The sequence below is a fragment of the Brachyistius frenatus genome, unplaced genomic scaffold (genome assembly GCF_029030835.1).
Source record: "Brachyistius frenatus isolate BFR_SWC_R1_liver_20210118 unplaced genomic scaffold, ASM2903083v1 Contig_2, whole genome shotgun sequence".
NCBI lineage: Eukaryota > Metazoa > Chordata > Actinopteri > Embiotocidae > Brachyistius > Brachyistius frenatus.
The window spans coordinates 5,089,835-5,107,662 of record NW_027210601.1 but is presented as its reverse complement, the minus strand read 5'-3'; the positions used below and the strand labels follow the sequence as shown (position 1 = coordinate 5,107,662).

Below are 17,828 nucleotides of genomic sequence, written 5' to 3'. Positions count from 1 at the left end.
GGCAGGTACGAATGAGAGGGGAGCAGTTTTATCCGATCACAGCCAGTGGAGGTGCCTCATCAAAGGCCTTCTGGCCCGGCCTGCTCCCCTAGGGGCATTGCCATCCTCCTGGAGACACATCAAACACATGAAAGAAGAACCTCCAGAGTCACACTCCTTTGCTTCCATCCCAGCTGTCCACATTTATCATCATACCTGAACGGCAGTTATTTCCAGTGGTGCTTTGTGCAGAAGCTTTCAGGAACCGCCACAGACTCTTTTAGTTTTGTTTTTGCTCTCGACTTTTCAAGCTGCTCTCAGGCACAGCAGCGCATTTAAACGTAGCAGCAGCTTTAAGTTCTAAATTTGATCACTAAGCAGAACTTGAATATTTTCCTCAGAAAGAAAAATAATTCTTTGGCTATAAAGTATTAAAGCTGTTCCCCCCCTGAGCAATGCAGGTTTATTTAGCATGCTATAGCCTGTACCGGTACCTTCAGAGTTGTACGGACATCTTCAATGACAGCATATTCTACAATATTCTCACCAGCTGTAGCAGACAGTATACACAGGGAGGGGGGCAGCAAGGCAGCCATCTTGAAGGCAGTGGTGCATGCCAATGTCTGCCTGATGAGTTCACAAAGGAAGTAGTTCATCTTCCTCCAATGTTATTTTATTCATTAGTGCTTGTCGGAGAGGGGAGCAGACACACACACTCGCGCTTGAACACTGTAGTTGCGCACACAGGCAATCAGGTGTGCAGAGAGGCAGAAGCACACATTTCTATGGAGTGTTGTTCCTCTTATCTTCTTTTCTTTTTTTCTTTTCAACCTTTTTTTTTTTTTGCATTTTGTTCATTATTTTGGTCCCATAATAGTCATTCTTGTTTATCTGCTCTATATACCCGCTTTTGAGACGGCATACCACTTAGGCTCATTACTGATGCTTGATGCTTTTAAACACATCTTTAAATAGGAGCTCTGAAGCCATCTGAGGATTATATGGAAATATGAGAAGCCTGCTGCCTGCGGTGGCACACTTCTGCTTTGTGTTTGTCTTTTGTTTTGTCAATTTGAGATGAACTGCTTTAGCCTACTTGTGTTGGGGCAATTAGGAGCGACCCCTTGGGCGCTTGCTGTTGAGGATTTCTGGATTTTCACACTTGAGTAAACAGTAGTATGTTTTAAACACGCATGCACACAAACTGAAATACAGCGAGTGAAAGGTAGCAAGCACAAAGGGGCAACAGAGCATTGTGTTCAAGCCCCGGAGGTGTCGTTATTTCAATGTTGGCCTTTTGGTCTTTTGTATGACACGTTGCATGTGAGGGGTTGTTGGTTCACTGGGAAAGAAAAGAAGCCACAGGGCATTGTGGAGTCGAGAGGGAAGGTAAAGAGGAGAAAGCGTGTTCTGTAACTGCCTGGTAGCCCATGCTCACCAGAACTCGGCAACACTCATTAAACTCAGCTGCCTGTGCAAGTTTGGGAGATTCAAACCGAAGAAGACTCCTATCCCTCCTCCTGCAGGCCAAAACATCCTCTGAATTAGACTATATCTCCCTGGCTTCCTCCTGTGATGTAAATACGTTTTGATTTGCTTTCACTGTGGTCGGGTTTGCAGCTCGGCATATTGTAAAAGCAATCTGTGGCTATTTTTCATGGCGGTGCGCTGTGCTAATTTGTTGAGGCTTAATGCAAACAATAACGTTCGATTAAAACACTGCCTCTGAAACAGTTTTTGATAAAACTATTGTACCTGTACATTTTCTTAGTCATCCAGGCCATGTAGTGGTTACACCTGGATTATACCATTCAAAGGCAGCAGGACTCTGTTGAGGATGTTTTCCCATTTATGGTGAACCAGGGAGCATCCTAGGATTAAAACTCTGTGAAAGTGGTATTGATTCAACTCAGTGCTGGAAACTTTGCTCGGAGTTTATTGTCCATATTGACGTGATAACATCACTTCTTTGCTGCAGATTTATGGACGGCGCCTTCGTCATACAATCTTCCATTGCACCTCATCTGAAAAGTGCTCTATAGGATTCAGATGTGAATGTGGTGGCCGTTTGAGTACAGTAAACTCATTGTCATTTTGAGGAAAGCAACTGTTATTGACGCAGACACAACTAACGAATCTGATTTTTGTAGGTGCAAAAAAAAAGACCTCTTACACAGCTAGTCAGGTACCGAGCCACATCCATGCAAAATAGTGGCAGTATACTGGTGTATGAGAGCAAGGCATCTGTAAATGTCATTGACTGAAAGAATGATATCTTGCATGCCTCTTTCATTCATGTGTAAGTAAATAACCATATCTGGCCCATGGTTTCTTTGTTGACTGAAACTGATGTTGGCTGGAGAGCTACATCCCTTGTTACTAATTGGTAATTCAGTGTGGAACACTTCCTGGATTATTAAGGTTAAGTGTAGAAATTAACTAGTGTGGTGTGCACATTTTGTCGCAAATATTGTTTAAATCAATGCTCTCTGCTTGTCCTGGTCATTTGAAGACGAGTCGGGAATGAGTGATGAGTAGCTCATGCTCAGCGGTTCAGGTATTGAAATTCAGATTTTACTTCACAGAGAGGTCAGAGGTCAAAGTCTCCAATGGAAATTCAGTCTCTGCACATGCTTTTGTGCATACGACCTTTACTACTTTGTTTCTCAAAAGTATAGTTTTTGAAGTGTGGTTGTATAAGGTAAGCTACTTATTCATAGTCTATGTATCACCTGCAGTCGATGGGGGTCGGCAAATCCTCAGCTTGGAGAAGCAGGCAGCTGTACCGGCACAGAAGCAAAGTTATGCACTGCTAAGGACGGGGTCAGCAACCAAATGAATTTTAACACCTAAAAATAATTAATATCACATAAAATGTACTCTGTAATGTTTTCAAAGCTTTACCTTGCTGTCAAACATCCCTTTCAAATGGAGAACTGAGCCTGTTATAACCATCTAGGCTCTCATCAAAGCCACCAGACTCCCTTTACAAAAACAGTCATTTTACCTGGCAAAACTCGGGAGCTGCCTGTCAACCTCTGCCTCAATCGTTTAGGTGTGTGTGTGTGTGTGTGTGTGTGTGTGCGCGTGCGCTGCGGTAGACCAACAGTTCCTATGTTTTGCAAGGTAAAATTACACAGAAAAAGCAATGCTCCATTTTTATCAATGTTTTTTTTTTTACCCCAGTAGGTTTTGTTCATTTTAAATAAAACTTAGAAATTTACATCTGTAAATTTTTGTGTGTGATCGATTACTTCAGTTTTGTTGATTTTGGACTGTCTGACTGCCAGGTAAAGCGATTCAAATATTCAAAATGTTATTTTTTAAAAATGCGAACTATCTTTTAAAAATTTGCAGGACTTGAGTTTCAAACAGAAACTTGATAGTTACAATGCTTTAACAGTCATATTTTATATATTTATTTCAACTGTAACAATCGTCTGAGGAGAGCATGTGTTTGGTGGAGTCTGACGTTAGTCTCACATTGTTTATTGCGGCCGACATGCTTGGATGTGGGAGGGGCCACGTGTCCAACAGTGACACAGCAGGGAAGAAGACTGTATATGTTTCCCTCTTCTGATTTCCTGACACACACCATTGTCTTTTCTGTGTCTCCCATATACATCTTTGTGATTTATTTGGTTGAGAAACTGCAGGTTCTTTTATTTATGAGGTGGAGTTGCACGCTGGCATTAGGCTTGTCTTTTAGGCTGGCAACTTCTAGTGTGTTCTTATTGACAGCATTTGTGGCCTTCATTAATGTTACATTTTGACATGCTGGCAGGTACGCACCCCACAGGATAGCAGTAAAATAAAGTTTTCTACTTCACCAAAATATTCTCCAAAAATATTTTCTTCTACTTTCATGTTTAACTTTGACAGGAAGACAGCGATTGTTTCTGCTGTGGCACATTTCAGATAGTCTGCTGCAGTTTAAAAGAGTGCTTCTCTCGGAGAACTGATCAGCATGTGTAAAAAGTTTGGATCTTATAGGTCAGAGCAGCCAAACAGTACCTGGCTCAGGTGACGAGAAATAAATCTCTTCTCCTCTCACAACTAAAACAACAGCAACAGGAAACAATAGGGACCGGAGTGTAGAAAATTTGAAAGCATGAAATTAGACTGTCTCGGAGTCTAGCATTTCAGATGGCAGATGAAAGATATGACAAGCAGTATAAATAGACCCATAAAATTATAAATAAACTGGATGAATTGATTAGACAATTCTTAGTCAGTTTAGCATTTAGAGCTGTCCTCTATGTGGTTTCTTCACATGCATTTCAGAACGGGTACTTGGCTCTCTTAAATTATTCAGGCTCACACGCACCCCTCCACCCCCCTCCTGCCCCCTCCACCCCCCCACACGCACGCACCCATGCGCGCACACACACACACACACACACACACACACACACACACACACACACACACACACACACACACACACACACACACACACACACACACACACACACACACACACACACACACAAAGGAGAACCACGATAGGTGATGCAGTTGCAAAGAGTCATTGGTGATGACTGTCATTTGTGGTCCCATGAGTGACTCCGTGGTCAGAGATTGGGATGTAGCAGAGTAAGACTATTATTGTGACCTACTCAATTATTAATCTATGGATGAACTCAATACCCAGTGAGAGACAGAGAACTTTTGGTTGACAGGAAGCACAGCTGTCACTCGCCCAAGCAAAGATAAAATGTCTATCAATATTTTAATGTGACTGTCTTTTTAAATTACAAATGTGGAGCTTTTACAAAGACAGTGGTTAATTTTTTAAGCAGTATGTCTTGTCATTAATTAAATTCTTGGATGTAGGATAAAGAAGATGTTTTAGTTTTTGATGCATTACATTTTAGACATGCAAAAAGCCAAAAGAGACCATGGCCCAGCTCTTACAAAAGGCCCTGTGAACATCAGTCGTAACATTTCCACACTGTGTAAAGGCACCGTCTCTTGATTGCTCCTCCATTGTCTGGAGGCACGCTGGCGCTTATCTCACCTGCGTTCACTTTGTGTCTTCACTATTCAACTGAATCAACTCATTAGACATTGGAGTGTATCATTAGAGATAGCATCGCCAACCAGCCCAGCTTTGTTAGCAACCAAAATGCTCGGCTCATTTCTATTTTAACTGGACCTATGCCAACCTCGGCTCTCCGTACTGCATGCACCGTCCCCACCCTCGCCTAATCACTAAGTGGATTGCTGCATTATAACTTCATAAACATCCCCCTCTAAAATGAGGAGTCATCATGAATGTAACTGCCAGAGATTGCATTTTTATCCCATGTTGTGTTTACATACGAGCAGAACCACCTTTTGATGGGATTAGGATCACTAAAGATGTGCTTTAGCCGGCCTGGGAAGCTGCTAGCAGGGAGAATGTGCAGGGATTTATGCATTTTTGATGCAGCGTGGGGAGGAGTGGAACTCTGAAAAAGGCTGCATGACCTACTTAGAGATCCGTGGAATTCAGACAGCTCGTCATGCCACGAAAAGGAGAAAAATCTTTCTCTCACTCTGTGTGTGTCAGAGCAATGTATGCAAAGTGTGCTCATGTGCATTTTGTTGCCTGCAGAGGCGTGTGTGTGTGTGTGTGTGTGTGTGTGTGTGTGTGTGTGTGTGTGTGTGTGTGTGTGTGTGTGTGTGTGTGTGTGTGTGTGTGTGTGTGTGTGTGTGTGTGTGTGTGTGTGTGTGTGAGAGAGAGAGCCAGGGATGTAACACACGCATGCAGTAAATTCGTCAGAGATTGCTTCGTTTCCTTCATTTGTCTCTCTACTTTGCGTTGGTGTGTATTGCGCTGCATGGGCTGCGTCTTATTTTAAGCCTTTCGGTCTGTTTTATTTAAGAACCTCTGTAATGAAGAGCCTTTTGACATCCTGCAACACTTCTGCCCACAATCCACTGACATGAGCATCTGGATGGCTGTAGAAATGCGGCACACACACACACACACACACACACACACACGCGCGCGCGCGCACACACACACACACACACACACACACACACACACACACACACACACACACACACACACACACACACACACACACACACACACACACACACACACACACAAGCACTGGACTAACAATGGCTTCTCCCTCTGTCCCCATCTAACGGAAAAATGCAATTTTCTTTGCGACATGGCCTTGTACACAAATTAATTTTCCTTTGCAGTCTAGCCCCTTCTCTCCCTCCTTTCTCCATCCCCCCCTTCACTCTCTCTTTCTTGGTAGCTATGGCAACACAGTATTGTACATCAGCTTCTCAAAGGAGACTGACTGTGTTGTCCCACTGCTCAGGCTGTCACATTCCTGCTCTACCTTCACCATGCAGGGTGAGAGAAAGGGGGCGGGGCTCCGGTGGCTTTTCCAGTCAATAAGCGATTCATTAGAAAAGACAAGCACTCACAGTCAATGCCTTCAACAGGGGTGTTTTATTTGGCCCGGAAAATGAGCTATTGTGAGAGGAGAGTCGACCACCTGGTTGGAGTGTGTGTGTGTGTGTGTGTGTGTGTGTGTGTGTGTGTGTGTGTGTGTGTGTGTGCGCGCGCGTGTGCGTGAGTGTGTAGCTTCTCATGATTGATGATTGTTTGTGGACACTGTTGGCATGGCCTACGGCCTTGTTAAATATGCACTGGTTGATGAATCTCAGTGTGCATGGTGTGTGCGTGTGTCGGTGTTAGTGGCAATGAGTGCCTGTGTGGCTAATGACTGGCTCCGAAAAGCATCAAATAACATTTTGGAAATATAGGCTACATGTTTGAGGTTTTGGTCTTCATTTTTAGTTAATATTGGCATTTATTGTGTCTAGAGAAAAATTTCGGGAAGCCATTAAGGTTGACGTGACATTTTTTTTTTCAATAAATACATTTTAAATAAATAAATAACACTAGTACTCATCCTGTTTGCTACACATTACACTTCTATCTTTTCTTTTATTTCCACTAGGATCTCATCATCCATCACCTCAAACAACTAATCTGCAGTCCTCTGTCCTTTCATGTCACCGACTATTTAATCAATTTCCAGCTAATGTTCATGATTGATAAGCACATTTGCTTTCCACGTTATGCAAGCCCACTCTTTCAAAGCATCCCTTGAAAAAAATATGGTTAGGTGATTAACTAAGAAAGTAATTGGATTGAACAGGAAACTGCAACATTAACATCCAGAGTGTTAATGATGCAATGCTTACAGCAATGACCCTTAATAAGGAGAGGAGAGGAGAGGAAGGGAGGGGAGGAGAGGGGAGGACTCCATGGAGGACTTAAGAAAAGGAGGTTAGGAAAAAGAGAAAAAGGTGCACCCAAACAGAGATGTGACCAGGATTCCTGGGAGGCGGCACTCTGCTGTAACGAGATTGACAGAGGAATCCTCAGGCTGCAGAGTGGAACTGCCTGAATTGTGCTTTGCTCTATCCTACGACTACACACAAATATACACACCTCCATGTACCCACTCACTGTTTTTTGAAACGAGCTCTGTAGTCCACCATTCCTACACTTGCCAGACTCCCATCTGTCTGTGTGCAATAAAGAGTTGATTCTTCTTTAAAAGTTTGTCAATAGATGGTCCTCTTAATGTGAAGAAGGATGAGTAATGTGCCGGTGTCCGTCTGTTCAGGCCTGACTAAACGTCATCAGCGCTATCTGCCTTTTTATTTTCTCTCTATATGGACGTTATGAAATAATTAATAATATAGTAATAGAAAGGACTACCGGCAATGTCATCTGTGTACCACCTGAGCTGTGCCCTTTCAAAAGACAATGGTCAAAGGGAATCTAAAGTGAACTCCCATTATGGGTTGCATAGAAATGAATTGAAATATCAGGCTAAAATGACTGTCAGGTGAAGTCATAGCAAAACAGTGTCGTGCCCGCTGTTTTCCCTCCCAACATTTGACCATCGAATCATCATCCTTCTTAAAGCTTCAGTGGAACTGATTTTTGTTTGTCTCTGGAACAGCTTTGTCAGGTCTGACAGATTAACCCTGATGATGTCAACAGGGTTATCTCTAGCTTGGGCTACCAATGAATTATGAACTAGGGCATGGAGTTTGAAAGATGTAGACTTTTACCAGGAAAAGAAGGTTTCATGAAATTCACTATCAGGTTGCATCACAGGAATCATAGGATCCGGTCAAGATAATGTCGCCTGTATCGCTTCAATTTTAAACATATTAAGAATTGTCTGTATAATGTGGTTTTTTTTTTTTTTTTTTTCTAAATGTAGAGCAAGTGGTACTGTTTCAGCGTGTATGGGGTCAATGCCAACTGGTTTAAAGGCTGCACCAATAGTTTCAAAATGAACTTGATGTCTACGCTCCGTAGGATGCAAGGACTCTTTAAACAATTCCCTATCAAGCCAAGCCAGACCCGCGTATTCAGGCAGTGAATTTGTGTCTGGTAATACCAAGCTAGTAGCACACAGCACAAGAACTTGCACACAAGAGGCCAAGCTCGGAGAAGATGACATGGATTTATATGGAGTAGTATAGTTTTGCCCTAACGATGTGATTTTCCATACGGTTTTGTTTTACTGAACTACATTGGTTTTGACGCCTCGCAAGGCAAAGCCCTGACACTGACACACTTGTCGGTTGTTAGTTAGTTCTATTTGATAAAAATAGAAAGACATAAGGATGCACATACTTACATATAGGAATAGTTGGATGTTTCCTGGATTTCTTCAGGGAGAGAGTGGGGAAGGGACGATCGTGTTGTTTTGCCAGCCAGGGTGGTGCAGACCATCGGAATGAAGTTTCCATCGCTGACGGACAGCAGCAGGGACTCAAAGAAACAGCCGATGCCTGAGATTAACTATTACTTTAAAGTATTCTTAGACATTGTTTAAATTTTAATAAGGTGAGAGATCATACTATTCATCTCGCACAATTATTTGGATGTTAAATAGAAGTTCACACTGAAATATCTTTTCAGAAATGTTGTGAATAAAGCTTTGAATTGGCTGGTTTTAGTTTGTTCTATATCCCACTTGTTATTCAGGACATGCTACTGGAAGCAGCAGAGAATATTAGGTTTGACACTCTGAAAATAGATTGTTTTTTGCATTCTGCACCTATATGACTACTTTAACATAATTTGAAATAATAGCCCATGTGCTTCTACACTATAGTTCTTTATAAAAGTTTTTTTTTTAATCTGTGGAAGACAGTTAATAACACATAGAACTGCTAAACTACTGATTTATAGACCAACCAATACAACAATTATTTGTTTTCTATCGGTATAATAGTTGCAGTTGTTTCCAGGAGTTATCATCCTGACATTACTTTAGTTTGTAATCTATCCCAGTGATTAATTTTTGCGAGAAAAGCTTCCAGAAGACCTGTTTTTGGTAAGAAAAAAAGGGTGAAAAGAAAAATCAGTAACAATAACAATTAGGGAATACTTTTAAAAGACTCACTAGTCTCAAATGAGAATTTTTTTTATCATACATTTCATTCGCAATAAAGATTTTTTAATTTGACCTAATGAATTGTCAAGACAATAGAAATATTTCAACTTGTTGACGTAATAAATAACATTGTGTTGATATGCAGTGTAACAGTATGACATATGTTCTGTGTCCACTCTCCCTCCAGCTGATAAGTGGCTGTACTATTGAAACAGTAAGATAATGATGCTGTGCAGACACTGATTATGTCACTGCAGCAGTTTCAGCTGCAAGCAGTTAGGTTAACTTGCAGTTCGTGTAACTTACAGTAACGAGCTCGGGTTTATCAGCGAGTAGAGTGTACTTTAGCTACTCGGTGAATAACAACATCATAGTAACGATAGATGCAGGTAACCGGGACCCCCATTCAAGTTTATCCACTACAAACAGCATAACTGCAGCTGCAAGGGAACGCAACGAGCGCAGTGCATTCTGGGATTTGTAGGACTTCTGGATTTTGAGCGAAAATGAATATTGAAGCCTATTTTCTCCATTTTCTCTGGTCATGTGGCACCAATTTCAAAAATGTTTGCACCTATGAAGTGCATAGATACTCAGGTTTTGTACAAAGACCATCTTTACACCGGCAAACTATTCCTTTAACTCTTCGCTGATTACCTAGCAACTTCATGGTGACAAGACTCCAGGAAGTCCATGCGCTCTGCCAAGAAATAGTCCGGCACCCTAATCCCATTTAAAAACAACAAATAACGACTTTGACAGATTAAACAAACAGACGGGTCGGCAGATTTTGCAACTTTTTGTACAAAATCACTCTCATATTCATTTCGATTCAACGGACACTGAGATTAGAAACAAACCCTCATCTAACTCTTCGCCCGGAAATGAGGAAATGGGCCACAATGATCCAAATTCTGTCCAACATTTAATTGGAGTATTTGGTCATGTTTCCAGTCCCACACAGATAGCAACGCCGTCTTCCCAGAGGTGAGACACAGAGCGGTAACCTGCAAGCATGCACACGCCAACACACACATGAACACCCCCCCCGCACACACATGAACACATGCGTGCACATCCTGCACTGAAAATCATCAGTTTTTCTAGTCTAGTTTGTGTGCGTTGCTAAATTGTTTTTCCACTTCTTTTTCCTCCAAACTTGAATATGATGTGATGGTTTCTACTTCTACAGGCATCATTATATGACGTAAATAGTGTAGAGAGGGATTACAAAGGTGGAATTTTAAATGTGAATCCTTAGAAAGCACCGGCCGGTGATATCCAACAGGACTTGTGTGTTTCTACTGGAAGGGTTGGGACATTGGTATTGGATTGGGTTGAAACTTTCACACGGTTGTTGTCCATAAATATTTAATATCCCCAGTTGACAAGAAATATGAGGGATTTTATGTGCTTCCTTATTATTCAGTTTATAGGCTGTCTCAGTTGAGGAAAACTCAAACTTAATCTAACAAGTATCTTGAAGGGGAGCAATTCTTCATTTTGAGTACATTTTAGGTCGGGCTGTCAGCGATAAAACTGAGGGAAAAAAAATTATACGAGGAATGCCTCGAGTCAAAATTGACCCTTTTGCATTTTGTAGCAACTGCTAACAGACTTGCAGAAATGTTTCTCTCTCTCTCTCTCTCTCTCTCTCTCTCTCTCTCTCTCTCTCTCTCTTATCCAATACTCAACCCATTTGCTACTGTACCATTAACCAGAACAATCCCTCTTGCACCTTTTTCTCTTTTTCCTAACCTCCTTTTCTGAAATCCTCCATGGAACAGAGTGAAGGGCCTTTGGGACCAAGAAACAATTGACTTGATAATGGGCTCCCTCCCTTTCTCTTCTTCCAAATCTCTGTCCACATTCCTTCTCTCCTCCTCTTTCTCATTTACCAGTTAGCTGATTCACCAGTTGGGGCGCCTCTGTGGTTACCAAGAGCTTTTTTATTATGCAAAGAATACATTATTTTAGTTATGAAAGCAAACTTCCTCCTGTTAAACCAGTGCTCTTTAGAAACGTTATTAACATCGTGCTGTGAATGTATATTGAACTGTTTATTTGATGTCCAGTGCAACTGAATGCCAAACTTCAGAATAACATGATCTATATTTATGTGCATGAAACAACCATTTGTTTCACATATATTTTTCAACCTGCTACATTGATTTAGTGTCAAATTAGGTCTGGAAAAAAAAGCACCGTGCAAATCAATTCTTAAAATGACATATTTCCTCTTTTCAATTACTACTGCATAAAGAAAAGTTTATTTTGACAGGATGGACATCTCATTTATTAGTTTTAGTTTTGGCCAAAGTAATCGCTCCTCCCAAAAAGAACAATGTTAAAATTAAGAAAGCGTCAGACTGTATATGAAGTCTCAAAACTACCCAAAGATGAAGAAAGAGCTGCCTGATTTTTCCCACATTAAATACATCATCTTGATTGTTTCCTCTCCTCTCCTCTCCTCTCCTCTCCTCTCCTCTCCTCTCCTCTCCTCTCCTCTCCTCTCCTCTCCTCTCCTCTCCTCTCCTCTCCTCTCCTCTCCTCTCCTCTCCTTTCCTCTCCCTCTTCCTCTCCTCGGGGGCCGATCATTTCAGGGTGGTTTCACTTTGGTCCGTCCCTCTCTCTGGGTATAGCACAACATGTTCCAGCTGTTGTCAGGCCTTGTCAAAAGCACATCAACCTGTAATAGGCTTAACACAGCGTCCGCTTTATCCACTGCACAGATTGCTAATAAAAGTGCAATGTGTTCACTGTGATTTTAGTCCCATCAACCAATTTGAGCTTGTCTATAATTTGTGAGTGAGCAGATGTGTGTGTGTGTGTGTGTGTGTGTGTGTGTGTGTGTGTGTGTGTGTGTGTGTGTGTGTGTGTGTGTGTGTGTGTGTGTGTGTGTGTGTGTGTGTGTGTGTGTGTGTGTGTGTGTGTGTGTGTGTGTGTGTGTGTGTGTGTGTGTCTTACTGTTTATGTATTTGTCAAAGATTGTGTTTTGGCACTCAATTGCACAAGGATGGTAATCTATCAAGTGAATTTGTGTTTGAGAATAAGCATGAGCACAGGGGGAGAATATTGTGTGTGGGAGTGACAGAAAGTGAAAAAGGGCGAAAGAGATTTGTCACCACCGAAGAGGCTTCCAACGTGCCATAATGGTTATCCTGGTGGCCATCTGAGCTTTCCACAAAGCGAGAGATAGATTGAGTGCAATAACAAGAGGCAGACTGCACGGAGTGAGGAGATGGAGAGCAAACAGCCATCAGCTTGAGCAGCCCAGTCAGTCTGTTGCAGTGGATTCTAAAGGCCAGTCTCTCCCCAGACAAGTAGCGGGTTCCTCAGGGTTTTTTTTTTTTTTTCCTTCTGTTGCAGGCATGCAATGTGAAGGGAACAGATTGAAAAAAACAACTCCATCACTCCTTCCTGCACGCAAATTTACTTCATCCACTCACTCAATCAATGTGTACTCTCTTTGGGTACTCTGGGGCCTGCTGTTTAAATGTTACCACAAGGAGCCTTGTAACTGAACTTCATTCTGTCCTCTTCTTTCTCTCCTATTCTCTCCCTCTTGTTCCACTTTTCCATGTCTCTTCCTGAGAGCTTTGGCTATTGCTTTTTCAATGGTTCCTTAAGACTGTGAATGACCTGCCTGCCATGCCTTCCTGGTTATGTAGAAAGAGAAAGAAAAGGCATGGTGGGTGATATGTTGCACCCCGGTGAACCTCTCAATTGCCTGAAGGCTCATTGGTGGGGAACAAATAGCTGCAGCTTCTTGAAGGTCTTATGTGTAGGGGATGGTAACAGATGGGATGAGGCTGCCTGTGCCGAAGTTCAGTGGGGAGTGTCGACTTTAAACGACAGATGAATGATCCCAATGAACTCAAGGGAGCCCTGTTTATGATTTAAAGATATTGCTGAAAGAGTAAAACCTCACTCAGGTGCTGCAAACTGATTCACATACACATCAGACCTCCTGGTACTTCCTCCTCTTCCAAGAGTAGCTGGTATCGACAGCCATGACAGAGTTTAGAGGATTAGTTGGGTTTGTACATGGGGAAATAGATCATCTTCTTTAGATCTGACCTATTGGCTGCTCTCTGCTAACTCTATAGGTCTTTATAATGCCAACCATATGTTTTAGCAATTGCTGGATTCAGCTCTCATTTCTCTGCCTGGCTTGAGGACGTGGAAGTAATTCAGTGAGGAGTGCATGTAGGAGGCCGCTGTTACCAGCTTCTTGCATCTGCTGCACTGCTGCTGCACAGATGCTAAAAAAAACACCAAAAGACATCTGGAATGTATGCTACATGATGGCAGGAACGATGTGTACACGTGTATCTGCGGATGCCTTGAAAGGGACTTCAACAGTGACGGTGCTTGTTTCTTTTGACAGTGCTAAGATCACAGCGGGGCGGTGTGTACGGTTTGAAAGGGTTTCCACTGGTACATATTCTGGAAGTATTATTGGATGTTTAAATCATACTTTTCTTGGCATATTATATGACAACATGTGTATATCCCCTCTTAACCCATGAAGACATATATTCTGTGGAGGGACACTTTCACATTTGTTCTCAGTAATCACCTGCGCTGTTGGCCTTGTCGTGAATAAACGCAGTGTGTGAGCAGAGCAGATTGCTTCTGACAACAGATCAGATCCCCCCCCCCCTCCTCCTTCCCCCCGTTTCTCTCTGCTGTTCATTGTCTCCCTTCCTCTCTCTCACATGTATGTGTGAGTGCAATATTGGGCCTCAGGTTGCTGATTTGGGTGCAGTAATTTGCCATTAGGCGAGAGACAGGTGCAGCTGCCTCTGTTTGCGGCGTTAACAAGGCATTTCATCATGGTTAGCTCCAGCCCGGTGCTCTGATCAGCTCTTGTTCTTGTCACAATATCACACACACATGCTCACGTGGACACTCTTTGTGTGGTCTCAACAGGGTCATCCTGCATGTGGTGAGTTGGAGGATTTGAGTTAAAAAAAAAAAAAAAAAAACTTACAATGTGTTAGCTTGTACCATAGCGAATAAAATGTGGCTGACCCTATGTATGGAGGGCAGGGTAATTTACCCGAAGGAAGGAATTATGTGCTAATTACCATCTCGTTCTCGGTGTTTGAGTAATGGGTAGGCCTTAAAAAACAGTCCCTCTTTTTAACCACGTTGTCATAGCTGGGATATTTTTGTATTTTGTATTTTGCTTTAGCTTACAATTGTTTTGATTGCTTCTCTCTTAATGCAAAGCACTGCATTGTGTTAGTCAGAGGAGCAGACTGAGCTTAAAAGAGCAGCGTGTAGGATTTAGTTGCATAGCAGTTGAGCTTGCAGATGGCAACCAACTAAACACTTCTCACCTCGCCCATTCCAAGTGTTCAAAAGCATCTACAGTGGCCAAAAAAAACTAATGGAAACATGAAAGGCCTTCTCAAGAACCAGTGTTTGATTTGTCCCTTCTGGGCTACCGTAGAAACAACATGAAGCCCCACTCCCGATGTAAGAGATGAAAGGCTCATTCTAAGATAACAAAACCACAATGACTCTCATAATTCCGAATATTATATTAATTTTCTGACAATATATCACCCTAAATCCTGCTTTAATATATGAAGCCTTTTTGATGACAAATATACTCTGCAGCCATCAAACTTGTAGGAAACTCTTTTAATATGTGTTTTAAGGCTTTATGACCTGTATTAGTATTTCTTAGAAAAAAGATAAATAGTCTTGGATAGACTGGTGTTTAATGCATACTAACCTCTAAAGAGAAGCTTTTTTCCAAGATGTCAGATTTTGTTGCATAAATAAATGCTGAAACAGCTGAAACATATCTTTGGCTGCAACATTCCAGAGAAGCTGTTTTTGCCCTAATTGTGTGTGATTTATCAGTAGCGCAATAACAGCATATGCTAATGTCATTGTGAAATGATAAATCAATAAGAATGAATCTCAGTAGCTCTGTGTAAAGGTCAGTGTGAAGGTAAATGTAACGGAGACAATGGATTGAGGAGCATTTGAGATAAACTTCTCCTTATCCAGCTGTTCCACCAGTAATATATTCAAAATGGGAGGAGCAGTGGTACAAACTCACTGCACTGAAATGTCAAGCTGAGGATAAGATATGTTGCTAAAATAAAAGCGGCAATATGAGCCTGAATATTTTAACTAGTATTTCTTAATCCAGTGACTGAAGTGGAACTCCAGTCAGATTCTAGTGTGTGAATGAAGGGGCACTCGCCGTGTGACTCCTGAAGCAGACACCTGAGGCAAATTTTCTCTTTATGGATCTTCAGCATTAGACGGGGTTACATGCCTCCCTTGAGTTTCCATTTCCAGGTTCTTCCACCATCAGCCCCCTCCTCACAACCGCACGCACCTTCCTTGGCCGTCTCCCAAGCCAGTCAAACAGATTACTACGGGCGTTAACCCCATCGATCTGCTCCAAATGGCCTCCAAATGCCAGGAATTAGATTTCAGACTGGAGGAGAGGGAAATAAAGTGCTGTAGTATTTCTTGCTGCTCTACTTCAGAGCTAAGTGCTGCTGTGCCTTCCTCATCGTGTCAGTTTATCCCCAGAACTTATTTGTGTTTTTCAGAACAGTGGTATTTGTCTCAGTTAAGACCTTATTTAGAGCATATTTCTCTGGGAAAATTGGGACATAAATTATAGCCTGCACCCAAACTCTACAGCGACTGCTTGGAAATCCTTGAAAAATAAATGTATGTCTCAGTACTGTGGGATAAGGATATACAAGAGTAAAGGGTAAAGCAAAGAGAAAAACGGGAGAGGTAGTGGCTCGCGTACTGAAAGAAAATGTCATAAGATCTAAATAGTTTAAATATAACCACATTACCTCTGATTAGGCATTTATTTATATATTTTTTACATATTTGATGGACTGTAGGGAAATGTGGCAGGCGCTGTGCAGCTGCTAAGCATCACAGAGAGCCAGTGAATCAATCTCACCGTCATGGATTACTCTATTGTGGGTTTATAATGGAGGGCAGGTTATAATACTGTTTGACTTGGCTTTATTAGTGCATGGTTAATCTCAGTCTCACACCTCTTCACTCCTTCCATTTTTACCTTCTATTTAACTTGCTTGCTTCTTCCCCTTTTCTCCCACCATCACCTTTATTATTTCCGTGCCTCTTTACTCTTAGCTCCCAGGTATATTCGTCTGCCTCTCTCCCCTCGGCACCGCTTTACCTATCTTAACTTTTACAACGTCTCTCTAGCTTAATTGATTAATGTCTGAGTGGTCGTGCTACCTAATGATAGGCTAAATATAGCCATCGCTACAATGGCCCTGCCGAGGCATTCTCCCTCATCTAGTGCTCAAAGTGCGAATAGTCACATCGTTGGCATGACAACGTACCGGTCAAGGCTCTGTGAGCAGTCACAACAGATTGTGTGCTGGTGTGTATGAGTGCCCGTCAAAAGTAGGGGAGGATGAATGAAACTGTTGGTGAAAAGAGAAACAAATCAATGTTATGTCAGTTACTACCTCTAGCTTCTTAACTTTTAAAATTTTGCTGCTTCCCTGTCTTGGACATGTCTGACATTCGATTTAAATAATTGAGACAGCAGTCAGCAGATGAAAATAATGGTTGGTTGTACCTCTCTATACGTATGACCTTTGGGCTATTCATTTTACCCCATTTGACAATTTTATTTTAAGAGGGTATCAAGGTTTATCAAATCATAAACATAAACTTAGAAAACATATTCTGATCTTCACTTGAAATCACTTTCATATGCATGTTTACACACATAGTGTACATGCACACACGTTTAGACCGTCTTACTTGCTGGAGATGGAATAAAAACACAACAATCCTTTACTACCTACAATAGATTGTAACTCTTCATAATAAATCAGCTTAAACCTACAATATCACCCAGTCCTTTATTTGTCGCATGGTAACCGATTTACAGTCACAATACCAACCCACCTTGTTATGACCAGCTGGAGTGAAATGAATGATAAGAGTATGCAAATAAGACCTCTTCTTTAATAGCCTGCTGTTTAATTTGTGTGGCCAGGATAAGGAATACCCACTGCGCCTAATCACATCTTCTACCTCTTATTTCACCTGAGGCACATCCGCAATCTAGTCTATTTTTGACTGGCATTACAGCACACATTGTTCTCCACTGGCATGCATAAGGAGAAAACCATGTGTTTACCTAATTGGTCTCCTGTTTCAAAAACTGAAAGGCATTCACATAAAAAGAGTGTGATGACTTTAATCGTTTGTATTTGCACCCTATGGGCATAGCCTGCTGCCTGTGCTCCTCAGGTAGGACGATTTTAAATGTTCCCTCAGCTCACCTCGCTTCAACGAAAACCGGGCGATTTAGGTTAAATTTCAGTTAAATTAAATTTTATTTCTATAGTGTCAAATCAC

At 41.8% G+C, this 17,828-nt stretch overlaps 1 protein-coding gene across 1 annotated transcript in view; it reads left to right on the top strand.

Annotated features, from left to right (window-relative positions):
- Nucleotides 1–17,828, top strand: part of gabbr2 (gamma-aminobutyric acid (GABA) B receptor, 2) — a 177,927-nt gene that overhangs the window by 30,284 nt on the left and 129,815 nt on the right. The gene's annotated exons all lie outside the window — the stretch shown is intronic.